General features: G+C 48.8%; 1 long non-coding RNA gene across 1 annotated transcript; it reads left to right on the forward strand.

Moving 5' to 3' along the window:
• The first annotated feature begins 2,173 nt into the window (after nt 1–2,173).
• LOC122368896 lies at nt 2,174–16,929 on the forward strand. The gene is made up of 2 exons (XR_006254323.1): nt 2,174–2,781; nt 16,673–16,929. It is a non-coding gene; the product is annotated as an uncharacterized LOC122368896 (long non-coding RNA).
• The last annotated feature ends 397 nt before the right edge of the window (nt 16,930–17,326 follow it).

Consider the following 17,326-nt stretch of genomic DNA (forward strand, 5'->3'; position numbering starts at 1 on the left):
GGGCAGACAGACTTCCTGGCCTCATTCGGACGGACTCGGACGGACGGCATCATGGTACGAACCTCTCAAACTAATCTGGACGGACTTAAGGACTCATCTCTGAATGAATCACTTGTGCGGTAAACAGGGATAAATCGTTCTCAGGAACGCGGCGGCGTCGGGCGCGCGCGTTGCGGCGGTCGCTTGGCGATGGTGCCGGATGCCGGCGGTGTTTTGCGAATATCGTGAGGATGTTTCTGTTTCTTTCTTTTTTTGTACGCCGCATGGGCCGGCACCTGTGCGTGGACGAAGCCAATGCTGTGTCTGAATGAACGGTGCTGTTGAGTCGTGTTGAATAAACTATTTTAATGTGAAAAAAGCCGACGAGCACACCGGCGCACTGCCGGCACAGCTCGGACACATGTGCTTCCCAGGTCAGGGCACCGTCGAAGACGACGCCCAGGTTTCTCACCTCTGCTTGGGGTTTCAAAGCTACTTCGCAAAATGTTACTGTTATGTTCAGAAGAGAGCGCAGAGTCTGCCAAAGATAGCAAGTTGGGTTTTGTTTGCATTAACTTTCAGCGAGTGAGAACTAAACCAAGAGCTTAGTGAGTACAGTGAACGTTCCATGCGAGAGGTGAGTCCCCCGACGTCATCTTTCGGACCGCTCACCAACAATTGGGTGTCATCCGCGTATTGAAACACTAGAGCTCCATCAGCGTGTAGAGATAAGTTATTTGCGAAAATAGTAAATAAGAGCGGACCTAAAACTGAACCTTGGAAGACACCCATGTCGTTGGCGAGCGGCCGAGACAGCACCCTGCATCCGGACCCATCGTTCAGGGACACGCTATGTGTGTGTCCCCGAAGATAGGCGGCGAACCAGGAGATCTCAATGCCGTGCAGACTCAGTTTTCGCAGTAAAATATCGTGGTTGATGACGTCGAAACATTTGCTCAAGTCAATGAGGCACAACATTGAAATCTCCTCCTGCATATCATCAATTCCTGCATCACACACTCCGACATCCCAGCTCCCTGGAAACACTCCCTAGTCAATCCTATTCACAAATCCGGTGACCCCTCTGACCCTACTAACTTCCGTCCCATATCTCTTGTTCCTGTCATTACCAAAGTAGTCGAGCGCGTTGTTCACCACCGACAGCTCTACAACTACCTCACCAGCAAACACCTCCTTTCATCCAGTCAGCACGGTTTTCGAACTCACCACTCCACGGAAACTACACTTCTTTCCGTATCCGACCAGATCTGTCCGCCAGCGATAGGGGGGATCACTGATAGCTGGGAAACCGATTTTCAGCATGCGGATGCAGACACCATCGGCACCGGAGGCAGCCGAACTCCGCATGCTGAAGATCGTGTGTCCGAGCATCTCCCGGGTCACGGGGGAGAGCGCGAACGAACAGGCACCCACACGGGGTAAACGCGTATCAACGGTAGGCACCGGCCCCCGCGCCCCGATCTTCGCCGCCACCCTCGGACCGACCGAAACGAAAAACTCGTTCAGCTGGTCAGCCGCATGGCGTCGGGCCGCACAGACCCATCACCCCGCTTCCCAGCCACCACCGACCTAATACAGCGCCACACTCTGGCCGGACCACGCTCACCGATCTCCCTCTGTATGTCGCGGCGCCTGTCACTGCGTATAGCGGACCGGACGGCCCGGTTTAAATCGCGGTACTCGGCGGAGTCCCGGCCGGCGTGAGTCAGCGCTGCCCGGCGGCGGGCCATCAGGTCACGGGTGGCCGGGGAGACCGGGGGCGCGGTGGGGTTGCGGATCGTAAGTTTCCGCAGCGGAGCGTGAGCGTCAACAATGGGCAGAAATCGGTTCACAAAGGCAGTCCACTGCTCACCCACCGTCGGCGCAGCGAATACCTTCCCCCAGTCCACACAGCTCAGGTCATGGTGGTTAAAAGCGGCAGCATCCAAATGTATAAAATTGCGTGAGAAAATGACTGTGGGCTTCACATGTGGTTTAGGAACACTGACTCGAACACTGATAAGATGGTGAGGGCTAAAATCACAGTTTAGAACGCACAAACTCTTAACGTTATCTCGATTGTCAACCATACATAAGTCGAGTAAAGAACCGGAGGTGAAAGTGGCCGAAGTCACGACTCACGAGCTGGTGCAGAGAGTGATCCGATAAAAACTCAGCGAGCCGGCGACGCGAGGGATCACAGTGGTCTTTGAGCAAGTCACAATTCAGGTCACCGCAGATCACCAGTGGGACCCCGGGAAAGTCAACCAGTATACGGTGCAGCTGCATCTCCAGGTCATTGAAGTCGTCCTGCAGGGCAGCTACTGTGTACCGGGGCGGCCGGTACAGGGAGCCGATGACGAGCTGACGTCCCCGATCAAGCTTAACCCGCGCCCAGCACGACTCCAGCCTGCTGTTGGGGCTTCCGGAACCAGCGATCTTGAGGTTGGATGTGGTTAAACCGGTCTTGGTAAGGATGGCCACGCCGCCGTACCCCCGTCCGTCGGGCCGATCCGTACGGCTGATGGTGTAGCCGGGAAGAACGACGAGTCGGCTAGGAGTGGAGGGTCTCAGCCACGTCTCGGAAAGGAGCACGGCATCGAAGTCGCGACGTCGCAGCACGTCCGAGAGCTCTAGGAGTTTGGGCTTCAGGCTCTGAATGTTCAGTGCCGCGATGTGCAGACAGGCGTGTGCCGCTCCCCGCACGCGGCGGCGGCGGCCCCTCTGTGGCCCGCGCACCGCGCCGCCGCGGTCTCCTCCCTCTACCCTGCCTCGGTCGCGGCCCGGCTCGGTCACCGGCAGGTGAGTGACAGGTCGCTGCCTCGGGCGCTGAGAGGTCACGGGTCAGGGCCGGCGCTGTGCCACCGTGTGGCCCGGGCGCACCGCGGGGACATGGATTAGGTACTCCTGGATGGGACACTCCGCCGATTTTCCGACCACCCGGCGGCGGCGGCGGATTTCCCGACGGCGAGGGCGCTGGCGCCATTTTAGCATTGCGGGCTATGGGCGGCGCGTGTCTTTTTGTATACTTTTGTCGTTTATTACTTACCTGTAACCGATTTTGATGAAAATTTTTGTGAACCTGGTAGAACAGGAGTTGAGGAATGTCATGAAAAAATTATTTTCCCAGTTTTGATTTAAGAAGTTTCTTAAATTCTGCTCACAAGTGAGGGCTCGTGATTACAGCCGAAGAGCCAATGTTAGAGAAAAGTGAAGTTTTGTGTGATAACATGAAAATAAGTTGATATTTGTATTAAATCATCAATAGGAACTTGTTTGACTGCCGCGGAACGATGATATTTGATGATAAATTGCATCGGTAAGTCAAGAATACCGGCTCAGTTTATGGGCATCAGGTAACGATTCCGTATGTGATGGTGACTAAATGGAGCCATAATAATGATGAGAAAGAACTTAAATATGTGTGAAGTCTCTGAAATCGTGTCTTATGAGCTTAAGTTCGCTAATTTCGCCCTCCATTACCGCGTTTTTAGCACGCAAGCCTGTGCAGCGGCCGCCGGCGCACTCGCCACCGATGTTTCGGAGCTCCGCCACCAGGGCCTCGTTTCATAAAGGGAATTACTTACGGCGTTCCGTCAATTATGCCAGATTTGGCGTATTTGATGCCAATTCGGTTTCATAAAGCCGGAGACCGGAGTAATTCACGCCATCGAAAGTACGGAGCTTCATTTACGGCAAATGCTCGATTCCGGACCAATTGATGCCATTTGGGTTTCATAAAACGACGTAATTAACGCCAAATATTTTATCAAGCTCTTGATATCAGTGGTGTAAACTACGCACAAAAATGTTGCGTGATTTTGAATTAATGTGAAGATTCGAAGCTAATTTTTAATATATTTTATAATGTTGAGCCCGGTGAGGAAGAAAGAACAGCCAAAATGAGAAAAAGAAACTGCAAATCTTCTGTACCAGTCGCTTTTTGGACAACACTATTCGACCGCCACCCTTGCAGCCACTCTATAACTCAGGAACTACTGGACCGATCGGAACGAACGAAACACCATTCGAATCAGGGGGTACGATTTTATCAGCCGTTTCGAAGCTCGTGACCCCAGGTGACCTCGGTGACCTCAAGAGGTCAACTCGGCATTGACGCCTATTGCAGCCATTCTATAACTCAGGAACTACTGGGCCGATCGCGACGAAAACACCACCAGTCGATTCAGCGTATGCGATTTCATCAGCCGTTTCGAATATGGTGACCTCAGGTGACCTCGGTGACCTCGAAAGGTCAACTTAACGTTTTCGCCTATTGCAGCCATTCTATAACTCAGGAACTACTGGGCCGATCGCGACGAAAACACCACCAGTCGATTCAGCGTATGTGATTTCATCAGCCGTTTCGAATATGGTGACCTCAGGTGACCTCGGTGACCTTGGGAGGTCACATGACCGATGTGGCCTATGGCAGCCATTCTATAACTCAGGAACTACTGGGCCGATCGCGACGAAAACACCACCACTCGATTCAGCGTATGCGATTTCATCAGCCGTTTCGAATATGGTGACCTCAGGTGACCTCGGTGACCTTGGGAGGTCACATGACCGATGTGGCCTATGGCAGCCATTCTATAACTCAGGAACTACTGGGCCGATCGCGACGAAAACACCACCAGTCGAATCAGCGTATGCGATTTCATCAGCCGTTTCGAATATGGTGACCTCAGGTGACCTCGGTGACCTCGAAAGGTCAACTTTACGTTTTCGCCTATTGCAGCCATTCTATAACTCAGGAACTACTGAGCCGATCGTGACGAAAACACCACCAGTCGATTCAGCGTATGCGATTTCATCAGCCGTTTCGAATATGGTGACCTTAGGTGACCTCAGTGACCTTGGGAGGTCACATGACCGTTGTGGCCTATGGCAGCCATTCTATAACTCAGGAACTACTGGGCCGATCGCGACGAAAACACCACCAGTCGATTCAGCGTATGCGATTTCATCAGCCGTTTCGAATATGGTGACCTCAGGTGACCTCGGTGACCTTGGGAGGTCACATGACCGATGTGGCCTATGGCAGCCATTCTATAACTCAGGAACTACTGGGCCGATCGCGACGAAAACACCACCAGTCGATTCAGCGTATGCGATTTCATCAGCCGTTTCGAATATGGTGACCTCAGGTGACCTCGGTGACCTTGGGAGGTCACATGACCGATGTGGCCTATGGCAGCCATTCTATAACTCAGGAACTACTGGGCCGATCGCGACGAAAACACCACCAGTCGATTCAGCGTATGCGATTTCATGAGCCGTTTCGAATATGGTGACCTCAGGTGACCTCGGTGACCTCAAAAGGTCAACTTTACGTTTTTGCCTATTGCAGCCATTCTATAACTCAGGAACTACTGGGCCGATCGTGACGAAAACACCACCAGTCGATTCAGCGTATGCGATTTCATCAGCCGTTTCGAATATGGTGACCTTAGGTGACCTCAGTGACCTTGGGAGGTCACATGACCGTTGTGGCCTATGGCAGCCATTCTATAACTCAGGAACTACTGGGCCGATCGCGACGAAAACACCACCAGTCGATTCAGCGTATGCGATTTCATCAGCCGTTTCGAATATGGTGACCTCAGGTGACCTCGGTGACCTTGGGAGGTCACATGACCGATGTGGCCTATGGCAGCCATTCTATAACTCAGGAACTACTGGGCCGATCGCGACGAAAACACCACCAGTCGATTCAGCGTATGCGATTTCATCAGCCGTTTCGAATATGGTGACCTCAGGTGACCTCGGTGACCTTGGGAGGTCACATGACCGATGTGGCCTATGGCAGCCATTCTATAACTCAGGAACTACTGGGCCGATCGCGACGAAAACACCACCAGTCGATTCAGTGTATGCGATTTCATCAGCCGTTTCGAATATGGTGACCTCAGGTGACCTCGGTGACCTCAAAAGGTCAACTTTACGTTTTCGCCTATTGCAGCCATTCTATAACTCAGGAACTACTGGGCCGATCGTGACGAAAACACCACCAGTCGATTCAGCGTATGCGATTTCATCAGCCGTTTCGAATATGGTGACCTTAGGTGACCTCAGTGACCTTGGGAGGTCACATGACCGTTGTGGCCTATGGCAGCCATTCTATAACTCAGGAACTACTGGGCCGATCGCGACGAAAACACCACAACTCGATTCAGCGTATGCGATTTCATTAGCCGTTTCGAATATGGTGACCTCAGGTGACCTCGGTGACCTTGGGAGGTCACATGACCGATGTGGCCTATGGCAGCCATTCTATAACTCAGGAACTACTGGGCCGATCGCGACGAAAACACCACCAGTCGAATCAGCGTATGCGATTTCATCAGCCGTTTCGAATATGGTGACCTCAGGTGACCTCGGTGACCTCGAAAGGTCAACTTTACGTTTTCGCCTATTGCAGCCATTCTATAACTCAGGAACTACTGAGCCGATCGTGACGAAAACACCACCAGTCGATTCAGCGTATGCGATTTCATCAGCCGTTTCGAATATGGTGACCTTAGGTGACCTCAGTGACCTTGGGAGGTCACATGACCGTTGTGGCCTATGGCAGCCATTCTATAACTCAGGAACTACTGGGCCGATCGCGACCCAGAAGAACTGGTTTAGAAGAACTGGTGGTGTTTTCGTCACGATCGGCCCAGTAGTTCCTGAGTTATAGAATGGCTGCAATAGGCGAAAACGTTAAGTTGACCTTTTGAGGTCACCGAGGTCACCTGAGGTCACCATATACGAAACGGCTGATGAAATCGCATACGCTGAATCGACTGGTGGTGTTTTCGTCGCGATCGGCCCAGTAGTTCCTGAGTTATAGAATGGCTGCCATAGGCCACAACGGTCATGTGACCTCCCAAGGTCACTGAGGTCACCTGAGGTCACCATATTCGAAACGGCTGATGAAATCGCATACGCTGATTCGACTGGTGATGTTTTCGTCGCGATCGGCCCAGTAGTTCCCGAGTTATAGAATGGCTGCCATAGGCCACATCGGTCATGTGACCTCCCAAGGTCACCGAGGTCACCTGAGGTCACCATATTCAAAACGGCTGATGAAATCGCATACGCTGATTCGACTGGTGGTGTTTTCGTCGCGATCGGCCCAGTAGTTCCTGAGTTATAGAATGGCTGCCATAGGCCACATCGGTCATGTGACCTCCCAAGGTCACCGAGGTCACCTGAGGTCACCATATTCGAAACGGCTGATGAAATCGCATACGCTGATTCGACTGGTGGTGTTTTCGTCGCGATCGGCCCAGTAGTTCCTGAGTTATAGAATGGCTGCCATAGGCCACATCGGTCATGTGACCTCCCAAGGTCACCGAGGTCACCTGAGGTCACCATATTCGAAACGGCTGATGAAATCGCATACGCTGAATCGAGTGGTGGTGTTTTCGTCGCGATCGGCCCAGTAGTTCCTGAGTTATAGAATGGCTGCCATAGGCCACAACGGTCATGTGACCTCCCAAGGTCACTGAGGTCACCTAAGGTCACCATATTCGAAACGGCTGATGAAATCACATACGCTGAATCGACTGGTGGTGTTTTCGTCACGATCGGCCCAGTAGTTCCTGAGTTATAGAATGGCTGCAATAGGCGAAAACGTAAAGTTGACCTTTTGAGGTCACCGAGGTCACCTGAGGTCACGATATTCGAAACGGCTGATGAAATCGCATACGCTGAATCGACTGGTGGTGTTTTCGTCGCGATCGGCCCAGTAGTTCCTGAGTTATAGAATGGCTGCCATAGGCCACATCGGTCATGTGACCTCCCAAGGTCACCGAGGTCACCTGAGGTCACCATATTCGAAACGGCTGATGAAATCGCATACGCTGAATCGACTGGTGGTGTTTTCGTCGCGATCGGCCCAGTAGTTCCTGAGTTATAGAATGGCTGCCATAGGCCACAACGGTCATGTGACCTCCCAAGGTCACTGAGGTCACCTAAGGTCACCATATTCAAAACGGCTGATGAAATTGCATACGCTGAATCGACTGGTGGTGTTTTCGTCACGATCGGCCCAGTAGTTCCTGAGTTATATAATGGCTGCCATAGGCCACAACGGTCATGTGACCTCCCAAGGTCACCGAAGTCACCTGAGGTCACCATATTCGAAACGGCTGATGAAATCGCATACGCCGATTCGACTGGTGGTGTTTTCGTCGCGATCGGCCCAGTGGTTCCTGAGTTATAGAATGGCTGCAATAGGCGAAAACGTTAAGTTGACCTTTTGAGGTCACCGAGGTCACCTGAGGTCACCATATTCGAAACGGCTGATGAGATCGCATACGCTGATTCGACTGGTGGTGTTTTCGTCGCGATCGGCCCAGTAGTTCCTGAGTTATAGAATGGCTGCCATAGGCCACATCGGTCATGTGACCTCCCAAGGTCACCGAGGTCACCTGAGGTCACCATATTCGAAACGGCTGATGAAATTGCATACGCTGAATCGACTGGTGGTGTTTTCGTCGCGATCGGCCCAGTAGTTCCTGAGTTATAGAATGGCTGCCATAGGCCACATCGGTCATGTGACCTCCCAAGGTCACCGAGGTCACCTGAGGTCATCATATTCGAAACGGCTGATGAAATCGCATACGCTGAATCGACTGGAGGCGTTTTCGTCGCGATCGGCCCAGTAGTTCCTCAGTTATAGAATGGCTGCCATAGGCCACAACTGTCATGTGACCTCCCAAGGTCACCGAGGTCACCTGAGGTCACCATATTCGAAACGGCTGATGAAATCGCATACGTTGAATCGACTGGTGGTGTTTTCGTCGCGATCGGCCCAGTAGTTCCTGAGTTATAGAATGGCTGCCATAGGCCACAACGGTCATGTGACCTCCCAAGGTCACTGAGGTCACCTGAGGTCACCATATTCGAAACGGCTGATGAAATCGCATACGCGGATTCGACTGGTGGTGTTTTCGTCGCGATCGGCCTAGTAGTTCCTGAGTTATAGAATGGCTGCAATAGGCGAAAACGTTAAGTTGACCTTTTGAGGTCACCTAGGTCACCTGAGGTCACCATATTCGAAACGGCTGATGAAATCGCATACGTTGATTCGACTGGTGGTGTTTTCGTCGCGATCGGCCCAGTAGTTCCTGAGTTATAGAATGGCTGCCATAGGCCACATCGGTCATGTGACCTCCCAAGGTCACCGAGGTCACCTGAGGTCACCATATTCGAAACGGCTGATGAAATCGAATACGCTGAATCGACTGGTGGTGTTTTCGTCGCGATCGGCCCAGTAGTTTTTGAGTTATAGAATGGCTGCCATAGGCCACAACGGTCATGTGACCTCCCAAGGTCACTGAGGTCACCTAAGGTCACCATATTCGAAACGGCTGATGAAATCGCATACGCTGAATCGACTGGTGGTGTTTTCGTCACGATCGGCCCAGTAGTTCCTGAGTTATAGAATGGCTGCAATAGGCGAAAACGTAAAGTTGACCTTTCGAGGTCACCGAGGTCACCTGAGGTCACCATATTCGAAACGGCTGATGAAATCGCATACGCTGAATCGACTGGTGGTGTTTTCGTCGCGATCGGCCCAGTAGTTCCTGAGTTATAGAATGGCTGCCATAGGCCACATCGGTCATGTGACCTCCCAAGGTCACCGAGGTCACCTGAGGTCACCATATTCGAAACGGCTGATGAAATCGCATACGCTGAATCGACTGGTGGTGTTTTCGTCACGATCGGCCCAGTAGTTCCTGAGTTATAGAATGGCTGCAATAGGCGAAAACGTTAAGTTGACCTTTTGAGGTCACCTAGGTCACCAGAGGTCACCATATTCGAAACGGCTGATGAAATCGCATACGCTGATTCGTTTGGTGGTGTTTTCGTCGCGATCGGCCCAGTAGTTCCTGAGTTATAGAATGGCTGCCATAGGCCACATCGGTCATGTGACCTCCCAAGGTCACCGAGGTCACGTGAGGTCACCATATTCGAAACGGCTGATGAAATCGCATACGCTGAATCGACTGGTGGTGTTTTCGTCGCGATCGGCCCAGTAGTTCCTGAGTTATAGAATGGCTGCCATAGGCCACAACGGTCATGTGACCTCCCAAGGTCACTGAGGTCACCTAAGGTCACCATATTCGAAACGGCTGATGAAATCGCATACGCTGAATCGACTGGTGGTGTTTTCGTCACGATCGGCCCAGTAGTTCCTGAGATATAGAATGGCTGCAATAGGCGAAAACGTTAAGTTGACCTTTTGAGGTCACCGAGGTCACCTGAGGTCACCATATTCAAAACGGCTGATGAAATCGCATACGCTGAATCGACTGGTGGTGTTTTCGTCGCGATCGGCACAGTAGTTCCTGAGTTATAGAATGGCTGCCATAGGCCACATCGGTCATGTGACCTCCCAAGGTCACCGAGGTCACCTGAGGTCACCATATTCGAAACGGCTGATGAAACCGCATACGCTGAATCGACTGGTGCCGTTTTCGTCGCGATCGGCCCAGTAGTTTCTGAGTTATAGAATGGCTGCCATAGGCCACAACGGTCATGTGACCTCCCAAGGTCACCGAGGTCAACTGAGGTCACCATATTCGAAACGGCTGATGAAACCGCATACGCTGAATCGACTGGTGGTGTTTTCGTCGCGATCGGCCCAGCAGTTCCTGAGTTATAGAATGGCTGCAATAGGCGAAAACGTTAAGTTGACCTTTTGAGGTCACCGAGGTCACCTGAGGTCACCATATTCAAAACGGCTGATGAAATCGCATACGCTGATTCGACTGGTGGTGTTTTTGTCGCGATCGGCCCAGTAGTTCCTGAGTTATAGAATGGCTGCAATAGGCGTCAATGCCGAGTTGACCTCTTGAGGTCACCGAGGTCACCTGGGGTCACGAGCTTCGAAACGGCTGATAAAATCGTACCCCCTGATTCGAATGGTGTTTCGTTCGTTCCGATCGGTCCAGTAGTTCCTGAGTTATAGAATGGCTGCAAGGGTGGCGGTCGAATAGTGTTGTCCTCGCTTTTTGTGGCCACTATCGGAATTTTGTTTATTCGCCGCGCCGCGCCACTTTCGTAGTTAGGCACTTCTGCTTAGCTGGCTTTCTGCTGTTTTAATATATTGTTTTAATAAGGGATGGTCATCAATATCAATTTTGTTTTTTTCATAAATAATTTTTAAGATTTAAATTCAACATAATTGTTTTGTAATTTCTCGTAAAAAATAAGTGTTGACATGAAATTGTAATTTGTAGGACGCTTGATAAATTACGGTAACTACGCAAATGTGCTTAGTTACGGAGGTGTAAACAATTCCAGTTGTGGCTTTGTGAAACGGCTTTATTTGCGCTCCGTAGTTTGAAAGGGTGTGAATTACGGAAAGGTGTAAGTTACGGCAGAGCTTTATGAAACGAGGCCCAGGGCGGCCGCTTGGTCGCCGGCGCTAGTGTGCATATTTACGTCTGGACAACGAGTTGCGGGGAAAAGTGCTGAGCCCTGTTCGGGCAGCGCATCCTATTGCAAAATTTTGCACCACGCATGCGCAGTTGGGGTCTGTCGGGTGCCAAGCTCCGCCCTTCAGCGTATGACGTCACACGTGTGACGTAGGCTCGCGCAAAATCTTTCAGTTTTGCGCAAGAAGAAAATAGTAGCTGCAGGAGGCGAAAGTGGCGCGGATTAAAGTTTACCCTCATATATTTCTTATTGTAAGTGGTTAGTATGGTGTTGTTTTGGTATCATTATCTTTCTTTTCAGTGGCACATTGCTAGTAACCACATTTGAACGCATTTTACTTAGTAACTGAACGAAACACACCAGTTCATCCGCGCCACGGTTCGCCGCGTGTCGCGTGGCCCTCGGCTTTGCGAACCGGCGGAGAGGGGGCGGAGCATGGGCGGAGCCAGGCGGCTGACATCATCGCATGTGTGACCTCACACTCAGCAAAATATTTTGCGCGGACCCGAACAGGGCCCTGATTGTGTTGCAGTTTTAGGAGCCGGTGATTAGGATGGATTTTTGGGTTACTTTTTCGTTCCGATTCATGTATTTTATAGTGTTTGGCTTTTGAATATTTTAGTTCTTTCAGATAAATATTACTTGCCTTACAACTTTTGTAAAAACGTTTCATTTTTTTATAAGCCGACGTTCAGAGTCCTAAAAATACATCAGCGCTACAATCATTGTAAACAAACAAATGGAGCACCACTTAGCTCTGTTCCAAGGCCATTTTTTAGTTTATCTGGTGGTTTTCTTGCTCTTGTACGTCGTTTTGTTGGATGTTTTGAATCCCTTAAGATTGACTTATATCATATTTAAGAAGCATGTTGACTGAAAACAATCTGAAGTATCCTGGAGGCTGACAGAGGTCCTGACTACTGAGCAATATCAATATCAAGTTGAACAAGTTATGAAATTTTGGTTGATAAACGCAAGTTGATCGGGCTCATATATCAGCAAAAAAAAAGGAAAATTAAAAGAGCTTATTGTCCGAAAACAAGCTATAATATTGCAGACCTTGAAGCAATACTGAAGAGCACGCTGAGCAGGATCATGCCAGAAAATGTTGACTGATGTGCACATATTGATGTATTGGTATGAATATTGAATGATAACTTACAACAGCAAGATAAATTAGTGCTAACTATCAAGTTAAAATCTAGAATGAATGGACATGGGCAGTTTTACTATGCTTAGATGCTATGCAGATTGTAATGTGCATCAGGTACTCAGAGTCTGGCAAATGAAACATGTGATCATTCCATTGCTACTGGAGGAGAAAGCTTGGATCACTAAATCCACTTTATGTTGATTTTGATGTTAATCATCATCACTGTATTTCTTGAAAAAAGGATTGTTGTAAAATTGTCAATGTGACAATCCATGCAACGATGTGATCATATCATGTGTTCATAGTCATTCGTGATAGTCATTATTGGTCCAATATACATATGGCAAAGCTCTCAGTCTCAGCGTTTCTTCCTGTGGATGGCCAGCAGTGACTCAGAGCTTAGAAGTATTATTTTTCTTCACAGGGCTGGGATAAAAAGTACTGAGGGTAATCTTCCACCAAGGAACTCTACTTTGACATGGTATGAGATGTAGGCACAAGTAGGTAGGTGCTCAGTTCCTATAGTCAGTAGTTGTGTATTTTTAGTCGGGTTAGCTTAGATCAGATTGTTAGTTTTTTTAATTTGCCAAATGTCCATAAAAATGTGACCTGAGCAATGAGCATACCTGAACCTGACTAACCTGACAGCTGACCTAACCTCAATCATCACACATATTTGCAGCCTACCCAAGACCTGCATGGCAGTAGTACCCAGTTATAGGTAGGTACTCACCCTAACTCAATCTTACCTGCTAACCTTCAACTTGCCAAAAGTTAGCTCACATTGCCAAGCTGTGTCCAGGGAAACAGTCAACTGAGGAACTGGCTTATTGGGTGGCTGGTGTGAGTCTGTGCATTTAAAGTGTTTCTTCTCTGAAGCTGCTCTGCACTGCTGTATTGTATGTCATGTTAGATGCTCAGAAAATGTGGGAAATGATTACTAAGCTACCTAAGTGCTTTGTTAATGCTCGAGACATGAACAAGTACAGATCCTGCAGGGTACAGCCATGGATGATATAACACTGGATTGGTGTCTCGTGGAAATTAACATTGGGATCCGCGACATTGGGATCAGGCCTGCCATCTAGCGAGAGAATTATCGTAAGTTAGGAGCAAGCCGAGTGAACGCCATCTCTCAGCATTATGACACACGTGGGTGTGGTGTGTTAGTTGGCTCGAAGTGCATATTCCCACGAGTTGGAGGTAATCTTACTGGACCTGAGACGACAAAAAATGTCTTAAATGCTTGAAAGCCAAAAACGTCAAGCAGCCTTTAGGTAATAACGAAAATAAAATGCGTAAGACGGTGTGTATTGAAACACCCAGTCCCATCGGCTTGTACGAACTTTTATATGGGCATTTACTCACAATGGTATACAGCAGTTTGACAATATGTCATACACATTTGGTAGGCTTAGGTATTCCTTCTTCTCCGAATTTCGCCCGCATTTTCTTCATCTTAGTTAATGTTACGGCACGTGTCACGTGCCAACTTAGGGGTGTCGAAATTGTTCCACATAAAGTAACTCCGCAATGGCTGGGCCCATTACAGTAAAACTTCGTCAATAGTTAGGCACCCAGTGGCCAATGCATTTCCATGTGTCACTATGGGGGTGCTACTGCACGTGCGCACGTGCGGGGTGCCGCTTCCATATCTCAAGAACGGCTGGGCGGATAACACTCAAACTTGGTACACAAATGTCACATCGATGCTCGCACTGCATTGATCAGTGCTTACATTGGAGTCGTTAGGAAAACGAGGAAATGAGATGCGTGGTGTTTATGCCTTTTTGTTCCAGCAGCTGATTGATCCGCAACAGGAGATCCTTGTTTGTGAAGGCTTCGTCTCCCTTTTCCACTCCTTGTTTAAAATAACATTCACAATGTACGAAGAAGATCACACATCAAAGTTGTTTTAGGCGGCTATCTTGGGCCAGGGCTGCGGAGTTGTAGTCAGAGCCAGTGGTTCTGTTCCGAATCGGAGTCGGTTGATTATTAAAAGCTGTAGTCGGAGTATGAGTCGAACATCACCGAAAAGTCATCGACTCCACAGACTTACCAGGGCTGCAGAGTCGGAGTCAGAGTCGGAGTCTGTGTGAATCGACAGTTCTGCCCGAAGGAGTCTGAGTCAATATTTGGATACCTCATACCGGAGTCGGAGTTGGAGCCAAAGTCACTGAAATTTTATCGACTACGCAGCACTGGTTGGGTCCTTTTCATAGGGCGTCTTGAAAGACATATTGAGCGGCAATGACGTTAGCAATTCCGTTTAACTTTTTCATTAGACTTATAGATAGTACTTACGTTCATTTTGTTCTTTGATCGGACAATTTGTTTGATTTAGGCCAAGTAAAGACTCATGTGAAAAATAGCGAAAACAACACGTGCTGGCGAAGCCTCCAATAACTCCCTGTTTCACGATTTAATGATGAAATAACATGGAACTGCTTATCTTATTACTGACCCTGCACATAAATCTACTAATTTCTTCGCTTTTGCTGACATATAAAGACATAACCTTTTGAAAAATTGCAAAAACAAGCCTACTTCTACACGACACTCCCGTGTGTCACAATGCTAATCAGCGGCGTTCACTCGGCTTGCTCCTAACTTACGATAATTCTCCCGCTAGATGGCAGGCCTGAGCTCAATGTCGCCAAAAACTGCGAAGACACCAATCCATTATTATCTCATCCATGGTACAGCTATGAATTAGGTGCTAGGTGAGTATGTTATGTGAATGTGCTGTTCCCTGTTTGACCGTAAGTATACAAACAAGCACAGGGTCACAGTTATATTCAATCTCCACATAAACATACAACAAAAACGGCAATATAGCCTAACTCCGAACACACCACAGATAACTTAAACCTTTGAAGGCACAAAAATGTTTTGATTAACAGGACAGGTTTACAATATATCTTCTGTCCTTGGGGGATCTTGCTGCCAAGTTGAGGTACGATGACTGAACTTCAGGATTGATCAACCTTTCCTTAGCCACTGCTTATAAACGAGATCAAGACCAAATGCTTGTTTGTAAACTGTGTTGAAAATTTCATGATCCACCTTCAATTCTGACATGAAGGCACAAATGAAATAGTTCCCTCTCCTTTTGGAATACACAAAGCAAAATATTTAATAAATTTTAGTGGATGGACAAGAGCAATTAGCATAGCTTTCCCTCAAGTTAACTTCTGGCACTGTTGATGAATTACACTGACGCTTATTCGCTTCATATTTTGTAACAAACGCGCTAAAACTGCAATATAACAGCACTATATGCTTCTTGACAAAATGCAATAATATTAAAAATTTAGCCCTGCTGGCATTCATTCTTGGTGGAAACGTAATTACAAAATATTTTGTAGCAACTATTAAATTCCGGCCGAAAACAGTGCACGGTTTAAAAAAGAATCATTCCAATGACGGTCCATTCTTGCGGTCCTGAAATCGCCACTATTTCCGGCCTCTCCAACGCAACTCGTTGTCCAGACGTAAATATGCCGCTAGTGTTGGGGAATAGGGAGTGTCCTATCCAGGAATACTTCATCCATGGCGGGGACGAGCCGGCTGCCGGGTGGTGACGTCACGCAGCAGGCAGCGATCCGACGGTTGCAGACGCTGCACTCTGCTGCGATGCACGGCATCCGTCCAGGGAGAGGGATCCAGCGCCGGCTGCGGGGCGCAGATGAGCACCAGCACTCGCACGACGGCGAGCAGGGTCAGGCACAGCGGGCCAGGTCTCGATGCATGAGGAGGTTCAAGTCCGTCACACATGACACGACCGTCACGCAGCCGAGTTTCGTCCAGTGCGAAGATTCGGGATCAGTCCTGGGCTGTTAGTACCACTTTCACTCCAGATGCACATTGAAAACACACACACCGGATAGGCAAAATGGGTACACGGGTAGGAGCGAGCAGCGCTCGCGTCCGCACAGGGCGGCGCGCTCAGCTGAACTGGTTTATACTCAAGGTTCATGCATCCTCTCCTTTCTCTGTCTATCTCCCTCTCTCTCTCTCTCTCCCTCTCTTTCTCTCATCTATCTCCTCATCTTCATCTTCTGATTTTTGTTTTGATCTCTCATTGTGTTCTTTTTTCAGAGACGGTGATTCACTAATCTCGAACAGAGACGTCACGGACGGGATAGTTCGTCAGTCGCGACCGGAACAAATATGACGTCATTGGTAGTCAGGAACGGAAATTATGACGTCATACATAGTCACGAATAAACATATTGTCAACAAAAATCAGATAAAACTTGTCACGTCATAACTAGCTGTGAGGAACTATGATGAAGTCGTCAACAATGAAGTGCTTACATAATGATGGATCACCAAAAATAAAGAGCAAATAGGTATCATGCCAAGCCCTCAAAAGTTGCGAGGAATTTTGATGACGTCTCCGAAAAACAGCCCGAGACTGCTGTAATGACGTCACGAATAGTCACGAGAAAATGTGATAATGTTACAAAAGCCACAAGCAGCTATGATGACAACCATCAATGTGTAGTCAATTCAAAACAAGACATAACAGAATAGCATTGTATGTCTTTTCTGGCTGTCTGGGCATTGTCCACCGATCATAGGAGAAAAGCATTTGAAACACACTCTTGTAATCGAGATTTCAAAGTTATGCTATAGCATAACTGTGCCGCCGTCGTATATACGACGTCGGCGCAACGTATCGGCATAAAGTCAACAAAACGTAAAATGACGGACCTTTCGTCAACCTTGCCGACGCACGCTTGTAACGTT

Source organism: Amphibalanus amphitrite, unplaced genomic scaffold, assembly GCF_019059575.1.
Source record: "Amphibalanus amphitrite isolate SeventyFive unplaced genomic scaffold, NRLGWU_Aamphi_draft 000988F_arrow, whole genome shotgun sequence".
Classification (NCBI taxonomy): Eukaryota; Metazoa; Arthropoda; class Thecostraca; order Balanomorpha; family Balanidae; genus Amphibalanus; species Amphibalanus amphitrite.